Source organism: Bufo gargarizans, chromosome 7 (assembly GCF_014858855.1).
Source record: "Bufo gargarizans isolate SCDJY-AF-19 chromosome 7, ASM1485885v1, whole genome shotgun sequence".
Taxonomy (NCBI): domain Eukaryota; kingdom Metazoa; phylum Chordata; class Amphibia; order Anura; family Bufonidae; genus Bufo; species Bufo gargarizans.
Genome location: NC_058086.1, coordinates 171,002,969 through 171,016,246, shown reverse-complemented (window position 1 = coordinate 171,016,246; position 13,278 = coordinate 171,002,969). Strand labels below are relative to the sequence as shown.

At 43.1% G+C, this 13,278-nt stretch overlaps 1 protein-coding gene across 4 annotated transcripts in view; it reads left to right on the top strand.

Moving 5' to 3' along the window:
* CNTN4 (contactin 4) overlaps window positions 1-13,278 on the top strand; it is a 184,498-nt gene that overhangs the window by 125,189 nt on the left and 46,031 nt on the right. The window lies entirely within an intron of this gene.

The following is a 13,278-nucleotide window of genomic DNA, read 5'->3' as shown; positions in this document are numbered from 1 at the left end:
CGGACACATCCCCCGGTGCTGGGGGCAGGCTCTCACACCTCTGCCCTAGTCACTGTCCGCCATGTCACTCAGTGTCCCTCAAGTCTTAAAGGGACCCTGCACTGTATCTGCATTGAAATATCTTGCTGTGTTTTTTTTTCTTCTGCAAAAGTATGTAATGTAAATCCTCCCTGTATACACTGCGCATGTGCTGGAAATCCTCCCTGTATACACTGACTGAGCATGTGCTGGAAATCCTCTCTGTATACACTGACTGCGCATGTGCTGGAAATCCTCTCTGTATACACTGAGCATGTGCTGGAAATCCTCCCTGCATACACTGACTGCACATGTGCTGGAAATCCTCTCTGCATACACTGACTGCACATGTGCTGGAAATCCTCTCTGTATACACTGAGCATGTGCTGGAAATCCTCCCTGTATACACTGAGCATGTGCTGGAAATCCTCTCTGTATACACTGACTGAGCATGTGCTGGAAATCCTCTCTGTATACACTGACTGCACATGTGCTGGAAATCCTCCCTGTATACACTGAGCATGTGCTGGAAATCCTCCCTGTATACACTGACTGCGCATGTGCTGGAAATCCTCCCTGTATACACTGAGCATGTGCTGGAAATCCTCCCTGTATACACTGACTGCGCATGTGCTGGAAATCCTCCCTGTATACACTGAGCATGTGCTGGAAATCCTCCCTGTATACACTGACTGCGCATGTGCTGGAAATCCTCCCTGTATACACTGACTGCACATGTGCTGGAAATCCTCTCTGTATACACTGAGCATGTGCTGGAAATCCTCCCTGTATACACTGACTGCGCATGTGCTGGAAATCCTCCCTGTATACACTGAGCATGTGCTGGAAATCCTCCCTGTATACACTGAGCATGTGCTGGAAATCCTCTCTGTATACACTGACTGAGCATGTGCTGGAAATCCTCTCTGTATACACTGAGCATGTGCTGGAAATCCTCCCTGTATACACTGACTGCGCATGTGCTGGAAATCCTCCCTGTATACACTGAGCATGTGCTGGAAATCCTCTCTGTATACACTGACTGAGCATGTGCTGGAAATCCTCCCTGTATACACTGACTGCGCATGTGCTGGAAATCCTCCCTGTATACACAGACTGCACATGTGCTGGAATTCCTCCCTGTATACATTGACTGAGCATGTGCTGGAAATCCTTTCTGTATACACTGACTGCGCATGTGCTGGAAATCCTCTCATTATACACTGACTGCGCATGTGCTGGAAATCCTCTCTGCATACACTGACTGAGCATGTGCTGGAAATCCTCTCTGTATACACTGACTGTGCATGTGCTGGAAATCCTCTCCGCATACACTGACTGCGCATGTGCTGGAAATCCTCCCTGCATACACTGACTGCGCATGTGCTGGAAATCCTCTCCGCATACACTGACTGCGCATGTGCTGGAAATCCTCCCTGCATACACTGACTGCGCATGTGCTGGAAATCCTCTCTGCATACACTGACTGAGCATGTGCTGGAAATCCTCTCTGCATACACTGACTGAGCATGTGCTGGAAATCCTCTCTGTATACACTGAGCATGTGCTGGAAATCCTCTCTGTATACACTGAGCATGTGCTGGAAATCCTCTCTGTATACACTGACTGCTCATGTGCTGGAAATCCTCCCTGTATACACTGCACATGTGCTGGAAATCCTCTCTGTATACACTGACTGCGCATGTGCTGGAAATCCTCTCTGTATACACTGACTGCGCATGTGCTGGAAATCCTTCCTGTATACACTGCACATGTGCTGGAAATCCTCTCTGTATACACTGACTGAGCATGTGCTGGAAATCCTACACTGACTGCACATGTGCTGGAAATCCTCTCTGTATACACTGACTGTGCATGTGCTGGAAATCCTCTCTGTATACACTGACTGCGCATGTGCTGGAAATCCTCCCTGCATACACTGACTGCACATGTGCTGGAAATCCTTTCTGTATACACTGACTGCGCATGTGCTGGAAATCCTTCCTGTATACACTGACTGAGCATGTGCTGGAAATCCTCTCTGTATACACTGACTGCGCATGTGCTGGAAATCCTCTCTGTATACACTGACTGCGCATGTGCTGGAAATCCTCTCTGTATACACTGACTGCACATGTGCTGGAAATCCTTTCTGTATACACTGACTGCGCATGTGCTGGAAATCCTCTCTGTATACACTGACTGAGCATGTGCTGGAAATCCTCTCTGTATACACTGACTGCGCATGTGCTGGAAATCCTCTCTGTATACACTGACTGTGCATGTGCTGGAAATCCTCTCTGTATACACTGACTGCACATGTGCTGGAAATCCTTTCTGTATACACTGACTGCGCATGTGCTGGAAATCCTCTCTGTATACACTGACTGAGCATGTGCTGGAAATCCTCTCTGTATACACTGACTGCGCATGTGCTGGAAATCCTCTCTGTATACACTGACTGCGCATGTGCTGGAAATCCTTTCTGTATACACTGACTGAGCATGTGCTGGAAATCCTTTCTGTATACACTGACTGAGCATGTGCTGGAAATCCTTCCTGTATACACTGACTGAGCATGTGCTGGAAATCCTCTCTGTATACACTGACTGCGCATGTGCTGGAAATCCTTTCTGTATACACTGACTGCGCATGTGCTGGAAATCCTCCCTGTACACACTGACTGCGCATGTGCTCAGGTATAGCAGAAGCTGAGCTGCAGTGTAAACTATGGGGGCACTGAGCCGCTGACGAGACAAGAGATTTTAGACTCCAATCGAGAGTACAGCTAAGGCAGTCACTAATATACACACCATACTTCAGTGCTGATGGATTAGAGTTGCAGTATATGGGCTCATGCACACGAGCATGCAAGCTCCGAGCCCGTGCTGCACCATCCGTGTGCACGCCATTTGCAGATGCCGACCCATTGACTTGAATGGGTCCGTGATCCGCAACAGACAGTCCGGACTGCAAAAAAATAGGACGTGTTCTATCTTGTATGCGGTGGGGAAGCACGGACCGAAATCCCACGGAAGCGCTTCGAAGTTCTTCTGTGGACATCTGATCCGTGCCTTCACTCCGCACCGTTCTGTATCTTGCGGATTGTGATAAGGAACGCACATCGCCGGTGCCTGTATATTGTGGACTCACTGTTTGATGGCTGCAATGCGGGCATGGGCCGCACACACTCATGTGAATGAGCCCTAAAAAGGGGGTGGGAGCAGCCTGGACCTATGGTCATACTGGAAGCACATTTCAGATTACCACAGACCTCCAATAGATGATGCAGTAAAGCTGGAGCCACATGGGATGACTGGTACCAGCTCGGACTGGTGAGACGTGACTTAAATAATGGGTTTGCTGGCAAAATGCAGACTGTCGCCATCACAGCAGCATCATGCAACTTACAATGCTGGGCACAGAGGGGCAGTGGGCATAAGGGTGATGTCCTCCCTGACATTCACTGTGAATAGAAGAACCCGAAGCATCCGGGGGCACATCCGAGCCCCATTACCGATTCGGTGTCCGCAGGGTTTCCATCTCATGGATCCAGACCTCCGATACCTCCCAGTGACTTTTGGATGATTCAGCCCAAGACCCCAGAGCTGACATTCTGTATTTTCCTCCAGATTATATCCCATAACCCGTGATTTCATGTCCATGGACTGGGACAGTATTATTATTTCCGCTGGTACGCGGCTGAAATGCTTCACTCACCAATACCGTCCGCAGATCTGCGCCCTGATAAAAGGAATTCCAGCTGACCTCTCTCCAAGTAATTTGTCCGAGCTTTCACCGCCTCATCCCTTCTATTCCACTCTAATTTATTTATTACCGTAGACTGGCGCAGAGTCGGCGGATGGGCACTACCCAGACTGTAACAGAGCGAGCAACCCGACCGACAGACGAGCAAACAGCCTTAATAACATTTCTCATGTCTGAACTTCAGCCATAAGGAAATAGAGAAATTAAAGGGCCACTATAGTCAGATATAGCATTTCCCTACCAGTCTCGTTTCCAAAAGAGGCAGTATTATAGTAGTTATATTCCTGTACATAGGAGCAGTATTATAGTAGTTATATTCTTGTACATAGGAGGCAGTATTATAGCAGTTATATTCTTGTACATAGCAGTATTATAGCAGTTATATTCTTGTACATAGGAGCAGTATTATAGCAGTTATATTCTTGTACATAGGAGCAGTATTATAGTAGTTATATTCTTGTACATAGGAGCAGTATTATAGTAGTTATATTCTTGTACATAGGAGCAGTATTATAGTAGTTATATTCTTGTACATAGGAGCAGTATTATAGCAGTTATATTCTTGTACATAGGAGCAGTATTATAGTAGTTATATTCTTGTACATAGGAGGCAGTATTATAGTAGTTATATTCTTGTACATAGGAGCAGTATTATAGTAGTTATATTCTTGTACATAGGAGGCAGTATTATAGCAGTTATATTCTTGTACATAGCAGTATTATAGCAGTTATATTCTTGTACATAGGAGGCAGTATTATAGTAGTTATATTCTTGTACATAGGAGCAGTATTATAGTAGTTATATTCTTGTACATAGGAGGCAGTATTATAGCAGTTATATTCTTGTACATAGGAGGCAGTATTATAGCAGTTATATTCTTGTACATAGGAGCAGTATTATAGTAGTTATATTCTTGTACATAGGAGGCAGTATTATAGTAGTTATATTCTTGTACATAGGAGCAGTATTATAGTAGTTATATTCTTGTACATAGGAGGAAGTATTATAGTAGTTATATTCTTGTACATAGGAGGCAGTATTATAGCAGTTATATTCTTGTACATAGGGGCAGTATTATAGTAGTTATATTCTTGTACATAGGGAGGCAGTATTATAGTAATTATATTCTTGTACATAGGAGCAGTATTATAGTAGTTATATTCTTGTACATAGGGGCAGTATTATAGTAGTTATATTCTTGTACATAGGAGCAGTATTATAGTAGTTATATTCTTGTACATAGGGAGGCAGTATTATAGTAGTTATATTCTTGTACATAGGAGCAGTATTATAGTAGTTATATTCTTGTACATAGGAGGCAGTATTATAGTAGTGATATCCTTGTACATAGGAGCAGTATTATAGTAGTTATATTCTTGTACATAGGAGCAGTATTATAGTAGTTATATTCTTGTACATAGGAGCAGTATTATAGTAGTTATATTCTTGTACATAGGAGGCAGTATTATAGTAGTTATATTCTTGTACATAGGAGCAGTATTATAGTAGTTATATTCTTGTACATAGGAGCAGTATTATAGTAGTTATATTCTTGTACATAGGAGCAGTATTATAGTAGTTATATTCTTGTACATAGGAGCAGTATTATAGTAGTTATATTCTTGTACATAGGAGCAGTATTATAGTAGTGATATTCTTGTACATAGGAGGCAGTATTATAGTAGTGATATCCTTGTACATAGGAGCAGTATTATAGTAGTTATATTCTTGTACATAGGAGCAGTATTATAGTAGTTATATTCTTGTACATAGGAGCAGTATTATAGTAGTTATATTCTTGTACATAGGAGGCAGTATTATAGTAGTTATATTCTTGTACATAGGAGCAGTATTATAGTAGTTATATTCTTGTACATAGGAGCAGTATTATAGTAGTTATATTCTTGTACATAGGAGCAGTATTATAGTAGTTATATTCTTGTACATAGGAGCAGTATTATAGTAGTTATATTCTTGTACATAGGAGCAGTATTATAGTAGTGATATTCTTGTACATAGGAGGCAGTATTATAGTAGTGATATCCTTGTACATAGGAGCAGTATTATAGTAGTTATATTCTTGTACATAGGAGCAGTATTATAGTAGTTATATTCTTGTACATAGGAGGCAGTGTTATAGTAGTTATATTCTTGTACATAGGAGCAGTATTATAGTAGTTATATTCTTGTACATAGGAGCAGTATTATAGTAGTTATATTCTTGTACATAGGAGCAGTATTATAGTAGTTATATTCTTGTACATAGGAGGCAGTGTTATAGTAGTTATATTCTTGTACATAGGAGCAGTATTATAGCAGTTATATTCTTGCATATAGGAGCAGTATTATAGTAGTTATATTCTTGTACATAGGAGGCAGTAGTATAGTAGTTATATTCTTGTACATAGGAGGCAGTAGTATAGTAGTTATATTCTTGTACATAGGGGCAGTATTATAGCAGTTATATTCTTGTACATAGGAGCAGTAGTATAGTAGTTATATTCTTGTACATAGGAGCAGTATTATTGTAGAGTACTTTGACTCTACAGTATAATGGGGTAACATTTATTTTAGGGTCTCAGCTATATTATTTGGGGTTTGAGTAAAAGCAGAGTGCTTGGATGTCAAAGTAAGATCTAGCAGAAAAGGGAACTCAGCTTTATGTGAAAGTTGTGAAAATAATAATCATATTTAAGATTTGACCACTTTGTTACATTTTCTAACAGAGGATAAGTTTTAAAGCTAAACCCTGCTGGTTTCTGTAGTTCCACACCAGCTCACCCCTGTAATTTTCTGCTCATACATTCAGTCTGTTGCACTTTTTTGTGTAATTGCCATTTTCCTGCCTAATATACAGTTCCTTACAACGATTGGAGAATGAAAATGATCTTTAGAAGACACGTGCAATATTTAACATATGTTACGGCAGAATCCTTCAGGGCTTAATTAATCGCCGTCTCTGCATATCACTCTGCGTGGAGCGAGCCCTTTGTTTATCTCGCCGGCGTTAATGGGGTTTGATGAATAATTCCCTTTCATGTGAATATTACATGGGTGAGGTAGGAGACCTGCGTGTAGCCGTGCACAGGTTCCCCCATCCGCTGTTACAAAGCAAATTGTCGGATTGCTCGTCCTTAATTTGCTGACAGACGGCGCTGGTGCCCTCTATTTCAGAAAATGTTGTTATCCTGTCTGTCACATATTATCTGCTGGCGACAGCCGGCGACAATTACAGGGCTCGTCCACCCGCTTCATTCTGTTTTATCCTTTAGTAAATTAGATTTTGTAAATCAGGTTTATTTGTTGCTTTTTTCTTGACGGCTGAAAGGTTACATTTTCACATATTCAGTCGGAGTCCATTTAAAGGGACAGCACCTTCCTCTTCTGGGACAATGATAGGACTTTTCTATTAGGGGCAAAATACGTAATGCACACGGATGTCATTCATATTTTTTTTGCGGATCCATGTTTTACGGACCGCAAAATACATATGGTCATGTGCATGATCCCTAACTGACGGAAGCAACTGAAGTGTGAACTCAGCCTAAGTAGAAATCCTCGAGTCATCTTTTGTTGGTTCTTGAAAAGCTGGGTGACTTCCAATACGTCTGCGGTGACAGCTCGCTCGAGGGTTATTACCAGCTTCACACTTTCATGATATGGTCCATGTAGCCTGCGTTTTTTCCCCGTACTGTACGGTCATATGGCATTTTCTGTTACATGTCTTATTACAGAGACATTAGTATAAATATGTGGCCCACAGAATATTCTTTGCAATTTAAAGGTAATTTTATTTAATGATTTTCACAATAAGAGGTTCATGATCCAGATACCACAGAAACTCCAAGCCGCTGAAGAAGGTCCCTATGGACCGAAAAGTCCGGCTCATATACGGATAGTGGTTACCCAGCATTTAATTTCCTATAAACTGGATCATGAACCTCTTGTGAAAATCACTAAATAAAATTACCTTTAAATTGCAAAGAATATTCTGTGTGCCGCATATTTATACTTTTATTGGATGACCGTCGGGTCTTTGCTGGCCCCCGGGAAGAGTAAACAGTGTGCGGTACTCCATTCTCTAATATGTTATTACAGAGACATCTGAGCGGAAATGATATAACTTTGGGTCTGTAGATAGAGTATTAACCTAATGTTCTTGGGCCACAGTGGAAAATGTGTAAAAGGCCTCTGCCCAAACTCGGACTGGCCCACAGGGGAACAGGCGAATCCCCCAGAGGGACCCTGACCAAGGTCGGCCCCTAGTCCCCCACCCGCTGCACAAGACACGGTAGACTGACTGCCCTAAATGTAGCTAGACAACGTACAGCATTACAACCAGTGGGTCAGGCTCACAGACCGCCCAGCTTATTATTATAGAAGCATCGGTTGGCTGAGATTACTTCTAGGTACAGAGGCTCCCCAGACATATCCTCTCTGCCCAGGGACCTGTCCTGTCACAGCCGCTGCAGGGACCCCTATAATCAGTCATCTGGTAGGGTCTTGCAGCTGCCCATAAATGTGCGAGCAGATACTGATGGGCCCAGGCACCCCAATCTGACGCTGCCATGTTCCATGCGTAATATTGGTGTATCCCTATATGCAGTAAGAGACTTTGGTTCTATTTGGTCACTAGGACCCAGGTGCCTCACAATCTCTGCCCATCTAAAGCTACCCCTTACACTATAGGGACACCCTCGGGCCCCACACAGAGGCCATGCCCACCACTTTGCCATGTGCAGGAGGCCACAGAAATTATTAAAATAGTGATGTGCCCGATTTATGGTTTAGGGTAATCAATGGGACCTCGGGAGATGGTCAGAAATGGTGTCTGTTGTTGCAATCCATCGTATCCAATGTCCGATTCACTCCAGTGTTGGAACCATGGATGGGACGATAGATCATGGACCAATTATAGTGGTGAAAAATGGTGTGCACAGGACTAAGTCCCGCGTGTTCCCTTTCCTCCATATGACTACATAACTGAGCGGATCTTCATATAAGAATCAGGTAAAGTTGGTGACAAGCACCACAGGAGCTGCGGTGGTCAGTAATTGGGGGTCCTAAAGAAGAAACACCGAATAGACTTTTAATATCTTGCCAAGTATTTGCTTTTTGGAGGCAATCCCGTTTCATAGATGATTATATAGAAAGCCTATGTCCTAGGACTACAGAGCTCATCATTGTCATCTGAAATTATGGTGGAGCATCTCGGTGTAATATCTCTTTAAGACTATCATGAGGGTGTGGTCTGCAGATGGTTGATATCATTGTGGGTGTGGTCAGAACTTTCCAGACTGTTACAATGTTGCAGTATCCCTTCCTGTGGTTAAACTCTTCCTGTTGGTTGCTACTTGACTTTGAGCAAATATGGTGGAAAAGTGTCTCTGTGACTTTAAGAGCATTTTCATTTCCTTTGAATTGTCTTCTGGGGTAATGGATCTAACAATCCGCTTACATGAAAATACGCGGTTATAGATAAGTATATGGACTGAGAAAATCAACACCGAAAAATATTATTAAGGCCATCAATCAACAAACAAGATTAAATCAAATGAAATATTCATCATCGTCTAGCCCTTTAAATAGTATGCAAATTGATCGGGCAGGTGTCTGAATAATTGATTACCATGATAAATATTCTGAACGGCTTATTAAAGTCACAGCTTAGGAAGACAAGGAGTAGACGGTATATGGTGCAGCGGCGTGGATACAGCTGTTACATTGTATACTATAGAGGCTTGCATGGGTCGCTACCTCATGGGTGGAGTGATGGCAGAGGGCTCCTACAGGCACCACCCCAGAGGAAGGTCACAGCCTCCTTCTCCCCAAATTCAGATGGACCCTTAAATCTTGAGATGGGGGCAATAGATATGAATGGCCCCTTATATCTTGAGATGAGGGGGGGGGTGGATATTGATGGCTCCTTATATCTTTGGATGGAGGGGTGGATAAGGGTGGGCTAGAACCAGGAATGGGTGGTGTGTTCTTTAAGGGGCCTCCATGACTAAAGGTTTAAGGATGTTCCCAACTACTGCAATGGGTCCATGTGATGCAGTGGCTCCAGTGGGTCTTATGGGGGAGTCCTATCTCTGTAATGTTACCCTGAGATCTGAAGGTCCCGGAGGATCTCCAGGGTGTGGTGGTGTGAACCAGTCCCAGGAGAGGAGAACCAGCCTGAGGATCTCATTGCCCTCCCGTCCTACAAGAGATAGAGCGGGAGTTAAAGAGTTAAAAAGCATAGGAGCCGTCTGTCCTAGGATGTGGTGTCAGGCAGAAGAAGAAAGGGGGAGGGGACCGTATTTTAGTTTGTGCTGATAATAACTGTCTGTTCTATGTGGTCCCCAGGGTAAGTCAAAAGACGCAGAATGCTTGCTGTCAGTGAATAGGAACATTCACTGTTTAGATTCAGAGACTGAAAACCTGTCATAATCTAATACTTTTTACAGGGTTTGTTACAACTGTGTCCAGTCTAGTACGTCCTCGGGATCTGCAGGACAAATCTCTGCTACCCCAAAATACTGGCGCAAATTATTTCATAAATTGCAGACTTTGTGTTGTAATCCCTTATTGTTTTCAATTTGTCTGCTTGCTGCCAGTGAATGAACAAATTGTTTATATTCAGTGATTGAAAACCTGTCCTGGCCTAATACTTTGCAGAATTTATGGTCTTAGAGGCATCAGCAACACAAATATCTTTCCTGTGCAGATACTTTGTTACAATGTGTCGTGCAGGCAGGGGTGCACCTAGCCTTTCTGCTGCCTGAGGCAGAAACTGAAATGGCGCCCCAATGCCAATTTCTTAACCTAACCCCTTGCCTTCAGCCCCTGGCCTCTCAGCTGCCTCACCTGGCCTCATTGGGGGTGCACCGCTGGGTGCAGGGGTGTATCATTGGATTATTTTCTAGCAGCAAGAAAATATTTTGCCAATGGTGAAGGACTGAAACGCAAAGTTTATTAAAAAAGTTGCAGAAAGTTCCCTTATGCATTGATTAAGCTACTTTTACATAGGGTGGACGGCCTCTTTAATGAATGTGCCCCCGACCACCTTCTGCCTTTGGCTATAAACAAGAATGTTTCTATTCACTGACAATCCCTGTTGTGTCTCTTCCTGTATTTATTATGTATCATTTCTTTCTAATATTATTGCACATCATTGCGGTGCCCTCGGACCACCCCAGTTCATCCAGTCATGTCGCGCCTCTCCCCGTGTCCTGGAATCTGAACGGTAATAATCATCTTGACATAAATTTTAATCAAGAAATTGCCTGCTCAGCCGGGTGGAAGGATGGCTGCGTTTTAGGTTATTTTATACTTTGTGACCTAGAAATATTTGACGATGTGAATTAATAAGATACTCGACCATTAGCCGAGCTCAGAACATGGAGGACTGATGGATTATGGGCAGTGTTTTCAAGGGTCACCGTGGTCTTCAGCAGAAGATCTGAATTACTGATTTAATGGCCGCACTTTCTGTGATTGCAGGAGTTTGGATCTGATGATTATTAATGCACGGAACTGACCGTTACTGCTTGTAAATGGCCGCGCCACAATTGCCCTTTAAGATGTTAAATGCACTTAACGGTTAATGAGCGACATTCTGTTCCAAGCAAAAATAGGGGAAGGAAGAAAAAAATGATGAAAACGTTGATTAATAATAAACATCGTCTCCCGTTTGGTGACAGATTTCAGGAGTTTCCAGCTTCTCCCAGACCATGACCTCAATAGGAATGAATAGAAGTCCCACCAAGATATTTCATTCCTTGGTCACAGGGTGAATGTGGGCTGTCATGTGGGTGCTCCCACCTCAATAAATGAATCCTTTGCGTAGGGCTCATGTGCACGACCGTAGCCATTTTGCGGTCCGCAAATTGCGGATCTACAAAACACGGAAGCCAGCCAAGAGCCTGCCACTATTTTTTCACTCCTTCAGAAATGTCTTATTCTTGTCTGCCAAATGGACAAGAATAGGAATAGGTCATGTTCAATTTTTTTAACGGGGCCGCGGAATGGACTCATAGATGCGGACAGTACACGGCGTGATGTTTGCATCTTTTGCGGCCCCATTGAAGTGAACGGACAAAAACAACGGTCCTTTGCATGGGCTCTTAGGTGCAGACATCCAACAGAAAGTGCAAGGGCGTGACTATAGGGGCAACAGACACCCATTAATATATAGAAAAGCAATGACTGCCATGGCTGCACCTTCCTGTCCTTAGTTACTGAGGAGGAGCAGCTCTGGAGCACAAACTGCTGCTGTGACATGAATCAAAATAATGTAATTAAATACAAACATCTCCATGGTTACGTGAGAGGGTGTGGCCAACAGTGCAACATATGTATCATTTTGTCTCCCCAAAACAAAAGACATCAGAATTGTGGGCGGGGGGGGGGGGGGGGGTCACCTATCAGCATTGCTGTTTGACCCCTTGTTGTTGCGATGTGATGATACATTTGTTGCCATTTGTATGACAAACTAGCCACGCCCCTTTTTTAAAGACACACCGCTCTAGCTATACATGATGCTATTCCTGAACGTTATGTTTTCTCATGTATTTGCGCCATTCTGCATCATGCGGAGTCTGTTTCCTTAGCTGACCCACGGCTTTTGACCCAAAAACTAAGCACCCATTGGGAGCTTTGTTGCCGATAGGTGAACTCGAAAACAATTTATAGTCGCCAAGAGTCCCCTGAAAAAGAAAATCTGCAATGTCTTGCAATAATTGGCCCAAACTGTTGTATGTAAGGACGATGGCGTCCTTGGCGCATTGTTGTGGTGGCAGAGGTGCCTCTTTTGTCGTGGTCGCGCCAGATGCGGTACAGGTGCTGCTTTATATCGAACGCGTTGTTCCTTTTCATGCTGTTAGAGCAAATTAGTTTGTAATTAGATTTATATAGCAGATAATCTCATTTACATATCCAATTAATTCTTTCTCTTCTAATTTGCTGAGGTTGAATTTATATTAGCGCCTAAAATAAGATTGAAATTATGAAGAGACTCAAATTTCCGGAATGTGTTATATTTTGAGAATCCTCATTAATTGACATTTGCATTATCGGCTTTTATCAGGTCACCAATTTAGTTCTTTCAAGTTATCAGTTGAACGTTGAGTGACAGGTTCAGCTCTGCTACATCTGGATGTCTCACCCCACACTGTTCCTGACAGCGCTCTTTATCCAGAGATGGACTATAGAATACATGTAGTTACACTTCCATTTTCATGGTCCTGGTCGTGCTGTTTCCACATCAAAACAACATGTCCCAGCGGTCACAGGTAGAGGGAGAGGCAACGCAACCTCCGGGGTGCAATTATATTAAGTTTCTACCCCAGAGAGGTGGGTGAGTTGCATCCTACACAGGTGACATAAGTGTTGCATCAGCCTCCAGGCTACATTCTTTCACCAGAACATTACACACAGTATAATGTAGCATCACCAGATTACACAATGTAACAGATCATATTATGTAGGAGAGCATCTCCGGATCATGT